The sequence below is a fragment of the Pongo pygmaeus genome, chromosome 12 (genome assembly GCF_028885625.2).
Source record: "Pongo pygmaeus isolate AG05252 chromosome 12, NHGRI_mPonPyg2-v2.0_pri, whole genome shotgun sequence".
Classification (NCBI taxonomy): Eukaryota; Metazoa; Chordata; class Mammalia; order Primates; family Hominidae; genus Pongo; species Pongo pygmaeus.
In genome coordinates this window covers 66,314,080-66,331,702 of record NC_072385.2, presented here as the reverse complement: position 1 = coordinate 66,331,702, position 17,623 = coordinate 66,314,080, and the positions used below count along the sequence as shown (strand labels likewise).

Genomic DNA, 17,623 nt, shown 5'->3' with positions numbered 1-17,623 from the left:
CCGTGTGTCTTTGGACAAATCCCTTAAAATCCCTAAGCTTGTTTGCTCATATGTGAAATGATTATATTTGTGCCTTCCAACTCTGAAACTCTATTCTCTCACTCAATGGACATCAACTAAAGGGAGATTGTGATATGAGGGGATATAAATAGTTATGCTTTAGAAAGACCAATGTAAAAACTGTTTCAACATGGATTTGAGATAGAAAAACAAAAAGACAGAAACTGGAATACTAGTTAAAACACAGTGTAGAATTCTAAACCTGAGGTTATAAAAATATAAAAATACACTTTTGTGTAAAATTATTTACTAGTAATACTGCTAATACCTTCTTAGTATTAGCATTACATTCCATTGTCTGCATTTTTTATTACATTCATTAAACTATATGACACAGGTCATGCCACAAAAAAGTGAGAATAAGTGAGGGGAGGCAAGGGAGAGAAAATTAAAGAGAAAGAAAGGGAGAGAGAAATTGAAAACAATTTCCCAGAACCAGGCAGTAGCAAAGAAGGCCAAGCAACTCCAACAAATATGTTTAAAAGTCATAAAATGGGTTGTTTTTTAATTGGCACTCCTTTGATATGGCTGCTATCTCTCGGATTAGAACATTGTTACAAAAGTTCTAGGGCTCTAGAAAGGAAAGTCCTCATGCCTCACTCAAAACTAGCTACAACATCAGCGTTGCAAAAGGCATGCAATTATTTTTAAAGGCATGAACAAGTTGACAAAATACTGATTTTTTTTACTCCCAAAGAAAATTTTACTTTAATATATTAGGTTGCCTAGTGGCCCACTGGGGGATTTATAATCTGTCTTTCTTTACTTTTTAAAAAACATTTTTATTATAAAAATTTCTTCCAGTCCACATGAAGTATCTTTAGCCATCTCTTCCAGATAAATACAGTGTCTATTTGAATTGATCTAATTCAACGGATTCATTTCATGGTTTTTTATTTATGTCCTCCCACATTTAAAATAAATAAGGTTAATACTGATAGAACAAGGTTGTATGGGTCTTAGAAGGATCTCTTTTTTTCATCACACCTCTTTTGTTCCATCTTGCTTAGCAAATCAGATGCTAGACATATTTTGATAAGTTTGTACTTTAATGGATCATGTATGGAGGGTCCACCTTTCACATTGGGGCCATTAATTTTTCTTGAGTCTGATGGAAAAAACAGGTAGAGCTTTTTTTATGTGCTGATTGAAAAGTGATGGATTATTTTCATGTGGTAAGAAACACAATGTTTTCTTTAGCACAGCAGGATATGATGTTTGCAACGTCTAACAGTGAAATATTATGCATATCTGCCACTGGCCGGCTGCCAGAAATGGAACAGCAAAATCAGAGGAGATTTTGAATTTGAATCTTAAAACCAGCACAGCCTACAAAAAAGCTAATGAGCCATTCTAAGCAGAAAAAGCTTTTATACTAATAGATGGTGCCTGCCATACACGCCTGCATTTAACAAGATGGTAAATAATTATTCATTTAAATGTTACCTTGAACTTTATTTCAAGAAAAAAAAAAGACATTTCTGGTAATTTCCAATAGGCACTGCTGCAAGAATTTGTTTTTTTGTTTGTTTGTTTTGTTTTTTTTTTTCCCAATTCAGAGGCCCATGACATTTCCTTCCTGGTGAAAGTAGAATCATTTTCCTTATAGCGTTTGTCCTCTTGTGGTTGAAAAATTGACTCTCAGAAAATTTTATTCCACCATTATTTAGTATTGAAAACTGGCATTTTTTACCTAGAATTATGAAAAAGCTTTGAAATGTCATAAGAAATAAATATACAAACATAATCTTAAAAAGTTGGTAAGGGGATGTTTTGAATTTGCTGGATGTCTTGAGCTCCTTTGCTTTCAAAGTCAAGGATCTAGCACTAGGGATCCTTTCTGCACTTAGTACTTATTTCTGCCATGATAAACTATTGATATATTAAGGAAAACACAATCCACATGTTCATTTATAACCAACTCATCAAGATGTTATTTTCTAGAAATATTTGATATCTTAGAAAGTAAAATATTTGATATCTTAGAAAGTAAAATATTTGATACCTTAGAAAGTTGGAGCTGTCTTTTCTAGGCTTTAAAATTTTATTTTATTTTATCCTGTTTTTAGGGCCAGAACATTTTATTTAGTAGGCATTGAAAGGAATTTGGGTCTATCAGGGAACTGGCTCCACTTTAAATGAAAAAGCTACACAATCAATATGGAAAATATACTATATATTTCGAGAAAATATACGTGGTATTACTATTCTCCTGTAAATGGAAAAATCCAATGGGAAGAGACATTTGCTACATTTTGACGCCTTATGTATTTTATATTACTGTATTTCAATCTCCATTTTAAAGATGGTGTTATGACCTTAAATTACAGGCTTTCACTTTTAAGACCATAATAATCTCTCAGTGCTGCAACTCTGCAGGGAGGGGCACTGATGCTCAGTCCCCTAGAAACATAGCGGGTGGAAGAGAAGAGAGGAAAAGCCCTGATGCGCTGTCATAGCTTGAGCTCTAAAGTCACAATTGAGACATGCTTATGACAAATCCAATCTGGCCATCCCACCACCTGAGTTACACTGCCCGGTGTTCTGTTTTCCTGGAAGCTGCATTAACTCTTCTGGTCCTCTAGGGTACTGAAAAGTAATTTACTGATACATCACCCCAAATGGTGCTCTTGTGGTCCAAGATCTGGTCTATGTCCAAATGGATACAAAGCCTCAAAGACCTGCTAGGAGTAGCTTATAAATTAGGGCACTATGGTTTATCTTCCAGAAACTATTTTCCAAATGTCATGTATCACATAGTCATTTTTTATTTGCTTAATAGATTATTTTAAAGAGCTTAAGAGATCACATAGTCCATACATTAACCTGCCAACAAACCCCCAAAATCTTAATTTAAATTAAAAAAATGAAGCCCCATAAAGTATGAAAAAGAATGTGACGTAAATTCAAATGTTTCTTTTTAAGTTTGCTGTGTAACACTCACACATGACAGGGGATGCACTCTTGGTTTAAAAAAGGAAATCAATTCTACAAGGGCTGCTCATATATTGGAATTATGTTAATTGAATCTGTTTTGTTCAGATGGTAAAAGTTTGACTTATTAACTAGAAATTTATTAAAAATTAGAAATAAAAGATTGAAGAGCCTCAAAGAATGTATTAGTAGAATGCTTGAGTACATAAACAAAGTAGATAATGTCAATTCTTAAAACATCTACATTTTAAACTAATATGTGAATTATGCTAGATTCAATCCAACAAAACTAATAGTGATGTTTAGCCTGCACTGAAACTAAAAGATAATATTTAAAATTTATAGGTACAGCCGGGAGCTGTGGCTCACATCAGTAATCCTAGCACTTTGGGAGGCTGAGGGTGGGGAATCATTTGAGGCCAGGAGTTCAAGACCAGACTGGACAACATGGCAAACCCGTCTCTACTAAAAATACAAAAATTAGCCTGGCATGGTGGCACATGCCTATAATCCCAGCTACTTGGGAAGTTGAGGCACAAGAATTGGTTGAACCCCAGCGGTGGAGGCTGCAGTGAGCCAAGATCTTGCCACTGCACTCCAGCCTGGATGACAATGGGAGACTCTGTCTCAAAAACAACAACAACAACAAAAATTAATTAAAATTTTTAAAAATTTAGAAGTGCAAGGGAAAATAACTTTAAGTTTTGTTTTCACAGAAAATTTTTTAAAAAGGAAGGAAGGAAAGGGAAGGAAGAAAGGTAGGAAGGGAGGGAGGGAGGGAGGGAGACGTAGCTATGCTAGGATGCATAGTTGAAATGTTAAATGATAATATGGATCTGTCCATTATGATTAAATTAAGATTATAGAGTCTATTTGTACAAAACAACTCAAAAGAACATACAGTATATAGTGTGTATTTGCATATGTTTTGATACTGTATATGTAATATATATAGTAAGAATGAAAAAGTGTAATTTTTGTTTTTTATATATCATTTATGATTTTCTTGTTCCTGATGTCCATTTCTCCCTGAGTTGTTGCTCATGATAATCATGTTCCTATATTTTGTATTTGATAATGTTATTTGGTGATTAGCATGTCCTTCTGGTTCATCCATTTAGCCTATAAATTCCAAGTAGTGCTGCTTCAGTTGCACGCTGTCTTCTACCTTGGCCTTCACTTTGGCCTCTGAAAACCCTTAAATAGAACTAACTTATTAAAGAAACAACTGGCCTCTCCTGTATTTAATATTTAAGGGGATAGAGATTTAACTTCAGGGCACAATAACTACACAAAATACTTAGCTAGGTTGTTATTATTTAAATGTTTGAATGAAATTTAATTTGTAATTTAGGACTTTTCCAGTCTTTCCTACATTTTATAATATATTTAACCTAAGCAGCTAAAGTCTGAGCATGAGAAAGAATCATTCATAAATACAGATGGTACAATGAAGAGTTCCACTGAACATTGCTGAAGCTCGTGAAGTTGAAAGCAGAGTGGCTGATTAGCTATACACATATTTTTAATAATCACAGAGCAAGCATATTTTGTTACTGCATAATCAGATGCCTTAGGTATGTCAAATATACTTTTTCCATATGACCAAAGTAAGAATTTGCGAGTAAGAAAAGCAATCACCGTTCAGTTACATGCCTGTGATTATAAAATACTAAAACAAGTCAAATTTCTTTTTCTAATATCAAATTTGAACTTAACCATATTTTCCCAAGGGCAATTTTCTAGTGTTAAAAACCATGACTACCCTTTTGTCAGAAAAAGTGTTTGAGGATATTCCTGATACTGTTAAAGCTTTTTCTTATATGTTCTGGGCATGTTCTGTCTTCCTGAAATATTTTGATAACTTACAGAAGTTGAATCTGTATTTAAGAACAGTCACTGCCCTCCTGTAAATTCAAGAAACTCACGAGGGGACCTAGATTTTAAAAATCATTTGTGCTTTTGAAATCTTAGTGAAACTAAGAGTTTTCAATCCATAAAAATTTTAACTAACACATAAAATTCATTCAAATCTCTTAAAACCTTAAAAGTGATAGACTTCTATTTCACCCATACAAAAGAAAGCAATAGTGAAATTTTAACTGATAAATATTAAGATGCTTTCTTCTTTAAGGATTGTAGTTTCAAACGTTTTTGTACTAAAAACCAACTGACAGATCTTTTATGAATATTTGGAAAATCATCCTTAGCTTTTTTGCAGCCCAGCAAAGAAGCAAAAAGAATCATAATATGCATTTTAGAAAGCTGTGTGGTGATTTAAAAGAGTCCCATGGTAAGAGCAGACGGAAAATGGTAGTTATTATTAATTTAGAAAAACAAAAGAGCAGCCCAGCATTTCAGTAATGTGACAAGTTGTGTGCTCTTGAAGGAGAGAGGGTTTTATAATTGGATTTTAGAGTAATTTAGAAGACGAGATAAGATGTAATGGTTGTGTATTAGAGGTTAGAACTACAACAGAAACCCATAATGTAAGGGTTCACTGCATTGGGGGACAACAGAACAAAGAGAAGCAGCGCCAACCGAAAACGGCCCCAGTGAGAAGCAACAAGGTGAGACTGGGGGGACCCAGCGAAGGGGGTTCCCAGCGGGTGCCAGCAGGGACGCAGGCTCAGCCCCTGCAGCATACCGTAAGGAGCACAGGCTTTTCTCAGAATGCTTTTTCGTTAGTGACCTGTCACTGTCCCACCTCTCCTCCTCTCTACCTGCGAGTTCAGCTTGGCATTTCTTTCTTCCCTGCAGCCCAGCAGTCAGACCTGAGCATCTGCCACCCAGGCTTCCACCCGCAGCAGGCTGTCCTGGGGCTCCATCCAGGCTCCCCTGACACCACCCACACACCCACAAGTCCCCCCACACACAGCCCCCACACATACACACCCACATATACACACACCCCACACACATGCACACCCACAGAAACACACACCCACATATACACACACCCAGATACACACACCCCACAAACATAAACACCCACAGATACACACATACACACCCACATACACCCACACCCACATACACACACCGCACATACACACTCGCTACACACCCCACTCACACACACACCCACGTAACACATACACATATTTCCCCCATACACACACAGCCACACACACATCATACACACACTCCCCCTACACACACATACACACCCAGACACACCCCATACACATACACACCCACCCACACACATACCCACAGATACACTCCATACACATACACACCCACCAACATACATACACACCACACACACATATACTCCCACATACATACATACTCCCCACACACCCCACTTACATACACACCCACATAAACACACACATATACTTCTCCCATACACTTCTCCCATACACACACATACACACCCACATACACCCCTCCACACACACATACCCACCTAGTCACACCCACACACACATGCACATCACACACATCCACACCCCTCACACACACCACATAAACACACATATGCATACTTCCCCAACACATATACACACACACCCCTCCACATGCACATACTCCCCCCACACACACCCAACACACATACACATCCAAATACACCCACACCCACATACACCTTACATACATACACACACTTCCCCCACACACCCACATCCACATACACACACCCCACATACATACCCACATACACCCCACATATATACACACCACACACACAGACACCCACACACACCCCCCAAAACACAAACCCCACACACACACACACCCCCCACACATATACCCACAGACACACATACTCACACATGCACTTACTCTCCTCACACACATATTCACCATAAACACATACATACCCACACACACATTTACCCCACATATCCACATATACACAACCCCATACACACACACCCATACACACACACGCTCCCCACCACCCCACACACATATTCACCCACACATGCTTCTAACACACCTACACACACGCTTTCCACACATATACACAGCACACTCACACCCATACCCCTCCACACACACATGCATACCACCCCACACAGAGAACCAGGGCCTAACCTCTCTCTCTCTCTCTTCTATCCCAGCAACGCTCAGCCTGTGCCCACTGGGAGACAGAGAAAAGAATCTGAAGAAGAGTAAAATCTGCCTCTACCCACCCCACCCCCAATTTTCATTCCAAGCCTTGGGCAGATAAATGTACTTTTCCACCTGTTCATTGGGGTCCCTGTCCAGAGAATCCATCGCACAGGCTCCAGCTCTCAGGTGAAGGCCTCAGGTGAGAGGCTCTTTTTAGATTTAAGAATCCAAGCCCGGAGAGGAAATCCTGTTTCTAGAAAGGGAGAGCTGTGTTGCTGGCGGGTGGTGGGAAGAGATGGGAACCTATGGGGTTGAATTCCTGCCCAGTCGCCGGCGCTTGGCTACCCCCTGCTGGGCGGGAAGCTCTTGGCCTCAGACTCACACCATTATGCTCAGGGTCAAGTCCACTCCCAAGGCTTGGGACAGAATCCACTTACTTCCTGTCAAATTGTTATCACACGTTCCCAACGTGAAGCTGGAGTGTGAAGTTACCTTCTAATCCTCAAGAGGTGTTAAAGAGTTTTTTTCCTCTGAGCCCTTTGTATGCCAGTTTAAGCAGAACAAATCTATTTATTTTTTGTGAGGATCAGTTTATTAAAAGCACGCACATAACTCAAATCATATAGTAAAATGATGTTAGGCTTTGTTGAGCATGAAAAGTGTGCTTGCTCAAGCCCCATTTCCAACCTTTCGTGCGTCATTTTCCCCTGAAGCAGAACATAGGTTATGTTAACAGGACCTCATCCCAAAGGCCTAAAATCAGCTTAGCTCCCAGGCTTTCTCCAGCCATCTCTTCCCGCAACCCACTCTTTCCACCTCTCGGGAAAACCCCAGCTACACGATGTAGAAAACTGGCAAATATAAGCGGACGGGGAACCGATTTTTAACCAGATCAAGTTTTCAAATATAGATTAACACGTTTTAATTGTCCTATAAACTATTATTCTTAAAGTCACTCTTAACAAAACCCAGACTTGGAGGAAGTTCTCTGCCATAACTGTAATGTGTATACGCTATTAAGATAGTTATGAAACCTCAGACACATTTGGAAGACGTGGCTTAATAGTGCCTTTAATACAAAATAAAGTAAAATGTAAATAAAAAGGGATTAGTTGTTATAAGCTGTGACACAGCTGCAGCGACAGAAACTGAAGAAACATGTAAACAGAGAGTGCTTTTAGTCACTCAGTAACCCAAATGTCTTTTTCAGACTCTCACAATTCTAATTCTGACACACTCGTTCATTTCATTTATTTTGCAAACCAAGCAGAAATGAAATGGACCTTCAGATTAAGTAAACAGGGGCTTTACATATAGCCACTAAGCTGCCAGATAGACAACTTTCGGTTTACATGGAGTGTAAGGGTAAAGAAACAATGTCAAAACTGCATCCCTTCTTGCATTTATTGGCATGAAGTGAAAATCCAAATATATTCAACAAATTAATAAAGGGTGAACAGGCTGCTAACCTTGCATGGTGCGTTAAAGTGTCAGAGCACTTGAACTGCACATCATAGCAGAGCCTCAGAAATAAACATAAACATTTCTCTCTGTCAGAAGGGGGTAAATAAATTAGGATTTGGCTAAATCTCTGGTTGTTTTGCTCCCATGTTGTGGCCTAGAATAAGCCCTACACTATTTCCAGCCGAAGTTGACTCTACTTGATACCTTAAGCAAATGAGAAAAAAGACAAGGGTGACAGTGTAGGAAGGAACTGACTTGAGATTTTCCTTTCTTATTAGTTAACGGAGTTGTCAGTGAGTGAGAATGCTTTTTCAAAATCCTTCACTCTAATCCTATTTTTTCCTTAATGATCCCTTTGTCAATTACTGTTGTCTGGGTGTAGCCTTATAATAGTCATGTTCAGATTGTTTACCGAGGTTGGGTGAAATGGCAGGGTGGGGGTGGGGGGAGGGAGGAACAAAGAGATAAGCCTATCCCTGATAAGCCTAGGAAGCTCTTAACTGAATTCAAGTAACCCTGCCCCCTCCCTCAATGGGAGAAGCATGCCAGCCTTCCCACCAAGTTCTACCAGATGATACTCAGTACTTTAATCTCTATGCCTGCTCAGCAAATTGAGTGATTTCTCTTCTCTAACTCTTGCTATCTAGTGACTCCAAACCCTTTTTTCTTTGAGCCATTTCCTTTTTCCATTTCTCTTGAAAAGTTTTCTTAAATCCATACACATTAAACTAATAATGAAAAATGGAATATAAATGCTATGGTTTGAATGCCCCCTCCAAAACTCATTTTGAGATTTAATTGCCATTGTAACAGTATGAAGAGGTGGGCCTTTAAGAAGTGATTAGGCCATGATGGCACTGCCTTTGTGAAGGGATTAATGCTGCTATCACAGGACTGGGTTAGTTATTGCAGGAGTGGATTTCTGACTTAAAAAAAAAAAAAGATGAGTTCAGCCAACTTCCCTCTCTGTCTCACACACGCTCACAATATGATGCCATCTGCCTTAGGATGACCCTTCCCAGAAGCTGGTGTCATATTCTTGGACTTCCCAGCCTCCAGAACCATGAGCCAAATAAGTTTCTTTTCTTCATAAATTACCCAGTCTGTGGTGTTCTGTTATAGCAGCAGACACAGACTAAGACAACAAGCAAAAGTTAAATAGCAAAGTGATGATGGAAGATGAAGGACTCTGAAGAAGAGAAAAATCAATGGGATGACAGAACATTTAGGCAGCTTCAATAACAAGATGAAATGTAAACAAACAATAGAAAACATTATCTGAGTGATTATTATGTATCAGACACCATTCCAAATCTTTTTATGTTTATTATATACTTTCATCCTCTTTATCACCCTATGAGATGACATTATTATCTCTACTTTAGAGGCAAAAATGTATTGAGGCCTGGAAAAGTTAGAATTCAATAGCTTATCAGTGGTACAGCTAAGATTTGACTTTTGACCAGGGACTTGTAAAACTATGCTATGCTAATAGAATAGGAAAATGGGTTAAGAAAAACAACAACAAAAACAAGCCAAATAACATTGCAAGCCAGCCTTTTTAACTGGGTGGGTTTCATTGTTATTCAACTGTGGAGTCACATTTGCAAACATTCTTAACCAGAAGAAACTGTGACTGCTCCATATCCCAAAGAATTCAGTATTACATAGTCCAATATACATATTCATGGTCTCAAAAAATCCTGAGCTGCATATTAAAAGGTCCATGAGAGGCAAGTAAATTCAAATAACATAGGAAAGAAGCACATGCAGATGCAAAAGAACTATCCAAGTAAAGTAAAAACTATCCAAGTAAAAACTATCTGTCATGTGATGTTTATACTCAAAATGACCTAGATGAGAGGTAAAGGGTGGTTACATAATCAAGTGCCTACAACAGTAGCACTTTTAACAATTTTGGGGCCTGCAGCAAGAAATGAAGGCCCACATATTTTATGTTTTTATGTTTAAAAATATATATAGTCAAGCTAAAAAATGGTTAAAGTAAAATTCTATCCTCCTATGTAAATTAACAACTGAAAAGGACAATTTTTAACTTAAAATTCTTGGACTACTTCGAATGCTGTGTTAAAATATGGTAACGTGGAGTGAGTTGGTTTGTGTGTGGCTTCTGATCCCAATCCAAGTCAATCCCATGCTCCCCATTTCTCTTCTGACGTTTGGATGTATTCTGTAACTCAAGCACCTCACTCATCTAACCTGTGCCCACAAGGCCTCCACTCCAAGCACCCCCTTGGCCACCACTCAAGCCTAGAACAGTGCACACTGGCATCACAGTCTGTCTTCAGGAGAGACCCAGGGAGAAACCATATAAGCTTGGCATCCTCTGCTCAGGGACTTCCAGGAGCCTAGGTACTGGAGCAGGATATAGTCCTTCGCTGCTTAAAGTATAGTCCACAGCAGCAGGGGTCTGTTAAAACTTCAGACTCTCAGACCCGCGCTGGACCTACCCACTGAATTAGAATCTGCACTTTGGCAGGATCCTCAGGTGTTTCATATAAGCACATTAAAGTGTGGGATGCACTGGGCCAAAAGGGATGGTGGCTGCTTGACAGGCAGGTCCACTTGTCCCCAAGAACTCCTCACCCTGTAGGGAGAGCCATGGCTGGGTAAGGGCCAGGATGGAGACAACTAAAGAGTAGCACTAGGACAGGATTCCTTCTAGCTCAGGTCGGAAGCTCAACAACAGATTTAATTACATTCAGGAGGGCAACAGACCTAGTGTAAAAACATATGCTGACCTATGATGGGAACATCAAGGATGGCAGCCCTGCCTAATGGAGGCAGCCAGTGCTCAACTATAGCTTACTGTGGCCTGAGGCTATACTATGCTAGCTATGGGGTGAGGTCAAATCATAGACAGGTGGAATTAATATACTAGCCTGGTAGTTCTCATGGTGGGTGGGAAAAAAATGGGTATCAGAATCTGCTGAAAAGGTGTTAGAAAATATTCATGTCCCTGCCTCCACCCCAAGAAAGTATCTAAAATTTTGGTTGAGGAAGAAAAACATATATTTTTATTTTTAAAAATCCCCAGATCATTTTGATTAATCCTCCTTAACCCCTGCCTCCACCCTTGCTGTGTTAAAAACTATTCTGGACAACAGAGCACAGTTAGCTGTTTCCATTGATTGTCACTGCTTAAGGCCCGGGGTTGTGCTTGGATGAGGCTGCTGACTTGCTTAATCCTTTCTCAGTCATTCTCTTATCACAAGTACACACGTGAACAAAGGTTCACTCTCCATCTCTACATGCTAAGTGGAGCCAAAACGGACACATGGTGGAATTATAAGCGAAAAATTCCCAGACCATTTGGTCCCTGTATGAATCTCTACAGGAAATGCATCTCGTCCTGTGCATCTGGGTTTTATCAAAGAGAAGGTTTATTTCTACCCAGGATTCCGTTTTTGAATAGTGATATTCTTCAAAGTAGGTGAAAAGACAAAAAGAAGAAGAAGACGAAAAAAAAAGGTGGGGGAAATCTAAAGTAAGTAACATAATTATTGAAGAATACTGAGGCAATCACTTCTGTTCCTTTAGCCACATTCCTCTGTGTGTATAATTACACAAATATTGTCCAAGTCATAATTCAAAAATAATTTATCTTTGACATTGGCATGAAATGCTACTTTTTTCTTTAACAAATATTTATCGAGAATACACTACATATTGGACACTTTCACATACATTCTTTAATCCTTACAATCACTCTTTGAGTGAGGCATGTGAGCAGTCTAAGACACACAGAGAATGATTGACCTGTTCAGATCACTACATAGCAAGTTAGTGGGCGAATGTCTCCAATTCACCCAGCGTTCTTTCCACAATACCTCTTTTACTTCATTATCTGGCCCTGTTGAGAATGGGATATTCCACAAAGATTATCTCATTATAGAAGCTTAGCCTACAGAGCAATCACAGTCTAAAAATGTAAATATTTCTGAGGAAAGACCTTTTGACATACATTGTCTATTTCCCTGTCTTCTAAATAAAGCATGGTGAACATTAGCTTTTTCCTAATAATTCAGTCATAATTTTTTTACTGTGCTATATAGTAGTATAAATGTTTATACCTTTTTCAAATTTTATGTCTCTTTCCCCCTCAACTGTTATATGTCAAAATAAGCATTAGGTAGGGTCTGAGTTAGAGCCCAACAGGTAAAGTGCATGGAATTCATGTAAGGGCTTTGTGTCTATTTCATGGGCTGGAAGAACTTTTTGAATTCCAATTTTGGGAATAAGGTTGCAAGTAAGCTGACTTCTGGATAGGTTGGGAGGTAGCATTTGAGGTCCTGGGACAACAGATTCACTTACCTAAATCAGTCTCATTTAAGAAATTCCTGAACCACACGAATAATTAGATATAACTGCTACCACTTGTTGAACAATAGAAGAAAGAGCAGAGTCTAAATAGTTCAGAGCACATATTCTGGAACTAGACTGGGATATTCTGTCTTTGCCATTTCCAAGAAGTGTGACCTTAAGCAAGTTATGTAACTTCTCTGTGCATCGTTTTCCTAACCTGCTCTTAGGAGTTCCTATGAGGATAAAATGGATTATTCACATTCATAAGGCTCTTCTGATAGTGTCTGGTATGTAGAAATTGCCATTTGCTCATAAAATAATATAGACAGAAGTCAAATTCTGATGGGAAAAAAGTCAGATAATCCTGAAAGTGTATAATCAAGGATCAGCTATATAACCAGAATGACTCTAGATTTGAGGCTCCCATTCCCTGCCATTCTGTGTGTGATGCCTATTAAATGGGCCCCTCAGAAGTAAGTTGCTTATTTCTAGTGAACTCTATGGCTTGTGGTAACACGATCCATCATGAGATGCTGCAACAGGCTGACATTTTCCACATGTAAATCCTTCACTTTGTAATGTAAGAGCAATTACTTTTATGAACAAAATCTTTTCAATTGACCATTTCAAATCCTTGTCTTGCCATGTCATAGTCAAAACATCTGTCCATTAAAGCTAACGTAAAAGTATATTAAACCAAGTGTGTTTGGTTTGGGACATCTGCTTCTTTCCACTGGTATGAGAACTATTCTAAATTCAATGGATTCTGTCTATAGGGCTTTCATGAAAACTTTTTAGTCATATTCATGGGGATTATCAAATAGCCTACAGTTTTGATTACTGTTTCAGGTTCAAATAGAATTCAGAGTTCAACAAGAGACTCAATCAAAATAACGACAATAATAACAACTATAACACAAAGAATAAAAATCTTTGCCTGACACTTTTACATAAAGAGTTTCATATATTGATGTTAAGTATTATATAAATATGATATAATGGCTTGTACAATAATGAGTACTCTATATTTTTAACACTATTGATTTTTTTATGTTCTTCATTTTGCATTCTTGTTAAACTTAGTCATTGTTTTCATACTGAACTTAAAAGGGGAAAAGAATGAACAGAGACTGAGTTCAGGAGACCATGATAGGCCTAGATTTCAGATCAATCCCAATAGCTTTACCTCTTTTCTATGTTGACTTCTTACTGGAAGCTGAAATTATATGAATGTTTGGATATATTTCCAAGAAAGCATTTATTAATAAATATATCTAGAGCTTGGTTATAAAGTTGTGCCAGATGTAATTAAATTTTGAAGAAAATATTTTTTTAAAAAAGGCAAGAAAATAGCATTCACTATTTTCAACCAACATTTGGCTTATAAACAAAGTACAGTTTTCTAAAATAACAAAGCCAACCACGTAAGCCTCCTTGGCCATGGTATTCACTGATCACTTTCCATATTTCATTTTCTTTGTAATATATCCACAGCAAATTGTAGTAGAAAGAACAAAGAACTTACAGTCTGAAAAAACTCTGTTCAAGTCCTAATCAAATCCTTATCAATCCTTGACTATATGAATTTGAGCCAGTAACACAACCTTCCTTCTCAGTTTCCTTAACTCACAGAGTCAACACACGCCACCTCTCTAATAAGATTGAATGCTGGTGAAAGTTGCAACATATGAGATTTTATGCATTGATCAAGTGCCTACTGTGTGCTAGGCTTTATTCAAGGCATGACTGATGGTTAAAAAGAGTCCCCAATGAATCAAGCTTTCCTCGGTGCATGCCAGTTACAAAGTGAATTTGCTGTTCCTCTCCTTTAGAGGTGAAGTCTGTTTTCCATCACTTGAACCTGGGCTAGCCTGGTGACTTACTCTGACTAACAGAATGTAGCAGAAATTACTTTCCAGGACTCCATACCCAAGCCTGCTTTTGCTCTTGGAGCAAAGAAGTTCAGCCCATCCAACTGGAGAGAGAGGCCAACTGGAGAGAGAGGCTGCTAAGAAGTTCAGCCCATCCAACTGGAGAGAGAGGCCACATGGGGAGAGGGAGACCCTAGAGGATGCGAAACCACAAAGAAAGGGAGGTCCGATGACAAGCACTGACCCACTCCACCTCTGGCCAACACCACATAAAGCAGAGAGGAGCAGACCCTCTGAGCCCTGCCCCAGATCCTGACCCGCATGATCATGAGCAAAACATGGTATAGTTGTGTTAGGCCACTAAGATTTGGCATGATGTGTATTTGTCAGTATATAACTGATAAACAATTCAGTATTTTCACAGTATTTGCAATCTTCAGAACAACCTGTTGAAACAGTTATTGTACCCATTTCACAGAGAGGAAGCTGTGGATCAAAATAAACTGATAATGGGCCAGGCACAGTGACTCACTCCTGTAATTCCAGTACTTAGGGAGGCCGAGGTGAGTGGATCACCTGAGGTCAGGAGTTCGAGACCAGCCTGGCCAACATGGCAAAACCCCGTCTCTACTAAAAATACAAAAATTAGCCTGGGATGGTGGCAGGTGCCTGTAATCCCAGCTACTTGAGAGGCTGAGGCAGGAGAATCGCTTGAACCCGGGAGGCAGAGGTTTCAGTGAGCCAAGATCGTGCCACTGCACTCCAGCCTGGGCAATGAAGCAAGGCTCTGTTTAAAAAAAGAAAGGACTGACATTGGATGTAAAGACCATTTCATAAACCCCTAAAGTGCCCTAACTGACAGCAAAACCATGAAACTCTCCCCCTCTTGTGAAGGAGTACACTTAAAAAAAACTTTCTATATAAAAGCTTTGTTCTGCTTCATGTAATGATTCAGAAACCCCCTAAACATTCTCAGTAAATCTCTGTCATTTCCCAGTGGGCTAAAAGCCTATTGCTAGGTCTTGGAGACAGCAGACTCCAGTTTAATGTAAGTTCCAGGACAATCAAAACCACTTGTATTCTAACAAAATGTTCAGTTTTTCACATTAATGGAAACAAGACTCAAGTTTGGATTAAGCATTCTAGTCTTTTGATTCAGTTGGCCTAACTCATAGGATTTTAGAGCTGAATCAAAGCTTAAGGTCATCTGGTCCAAACCTCCACTATCAGCCAAAAAGTTACTCAAGTCTACCCACCCAGTTAATGGCAGCAGGACCAAACCAGGTATCTGATTCCCAATCCACTCAGCACTGCCTTTCAGACACAGTTCCAAGAGTCATTGCAGAGGTCATCTAGTGCAGGATTACCCACTTCCAGAATTTTGGAAAAGATACATAATTGCATGTCTTCTCATATAACAGTTTCATCTATTTTCACTAATAGGATTATGTAGTCTTTTAACGCTAGATCTAAAGTCTTTCACAAAAGAGAACATCTGCATTACTTATTTTTTAAAAAAATACCATAACTTTTAAAATAACATAAAGAAAAGTGCACAAAAGGCGTGAATGGCATGTGATCAGAAGAAAGGATGATTTAATTGGGCAATATGAGCACAATTCTCAATTCATTATTTATGATGCTTGTTGACATTTGCAGTGAAACATCAATGTTACCTTCTTAGTATAAAATAAGTGATTGGGAGGAAATACCATGCAAACTAACAGAACATCTTCGGCACGTATCTAATGGTAGCAAAAAAAAAAAAAAAATCCCATCATTACCTAGTTTTGTTTTCATGATGTTCATTCTGCTTCATTTGTACATCTTTTAGCAGCAAAAGTTAAAAAGAGAAGTTGCATTCCTAAAGCCAATTTTGCTAAAATATATTATCTTGTTATGAGAAAAAGGACTCCTATGAAATAAAAAGCAAACAAACAACATCAAGAACAGCTTTATTGGCTCAAGGACTGGGCTGGCCTGTGGAAAAAATCCTGGAGCGATTTGTCCTAGTCCTATAGTGCATACATATTTCTTGCCTTGAGCTATACCTTATACAATTGAAATGTTACTATGTGCTTCGTGTATGTCTTATCTTCTGAACTACATCAGATTCCATAAGAGTAGAGACTGTTCCTTAAATATCTTCCTTCACAGTGCCTACCAAATTCTATACTTCTATGTAAAACTAGAAAATTTGCTAAGAGAATACAAGCGATATTCAAAGCATGTTGCCCTTTTTTCCCAGGTAATAACAATTGTATGATGTACCACCACCCTTCTCCCAAAAAGGAAATCAAGGGAAGACAGTAACTCAAGTTAGAGCATCTGGAATTAGAATGCAACCAGTCCCTGTAGTCTGCATTTTAACCAGGAGGGATTTTAGGTATGAGGCATCTGTAACCTAGAGAGGGCTCAAGACATCATGGCAATTTAGACATACAAGTTGTATATTTTGGGAGCAGGATTACTCCTTTACTGTAGCCATACTTGGTATTGTGAGCAGAGAAGGAGACGTTTTTAGATTGAGAATGGTGAGGGAACAATGCATTGGAATTATCCAATTACAAGATGACTGACTGCCATCATCTTCTTGTATACGGCTGAATCTGCCATCGATCCTTGACTAACTCTCCATGACCCAGGAAGGAGGAAGAGAGGAAAAGAAAGAAGAGGCATTGACCTGAATTAGCTAAATAACACTTGCAGAGTTCACATTTCCTCCCCTCTAGGGTGTGCCAAGGTCTCCTGGCAGTCTGTGTCTTTTTTTTTTTTAAGTTAGATATTTGCTCTTCTACCAGAAAGCCTTTCTATTGACAAAGTAACAGAAGAGTAAATTTTAACTTCAAGTTTTTCCACAGGCCGATGTCTTTTCTTGTGAGAATTGGCATATTTTTACCCTC

The 17,623-nt window shown here is 38.7% G+C and overlaps 2 long non-coding RNA genes across 2 annotated transcripts in view; one reads left to right on the top strand and one right to left on the bottom strand.

Moving 5' to 3' along the window:
- The window catches only part of LOC134737793 (uncharacterized), a 219,924-nt gene that overhangs the window by 33,619 nt on the left and 168,682 nt on the right, over nucleotides 1–17,623 (bottom strand). The window lies entirely within an intron of this gene.
- The window catches only part of LOC129030219 (uncharacterized), a 30,917-nt gene continuing 18,770 nt past the window's right edge, over nucleotides 5,477–17,623 (top strand). The window contains exon 1 of the long non-coding RNA XR_008500586.1: nucleotides 5,477–5,564. This is a non-coding gene — a long non-coding RNA (uncharacterized LOC129030219). The remainder of the gene's footprint in view (nucleotides 5,565–17,623) is intronic.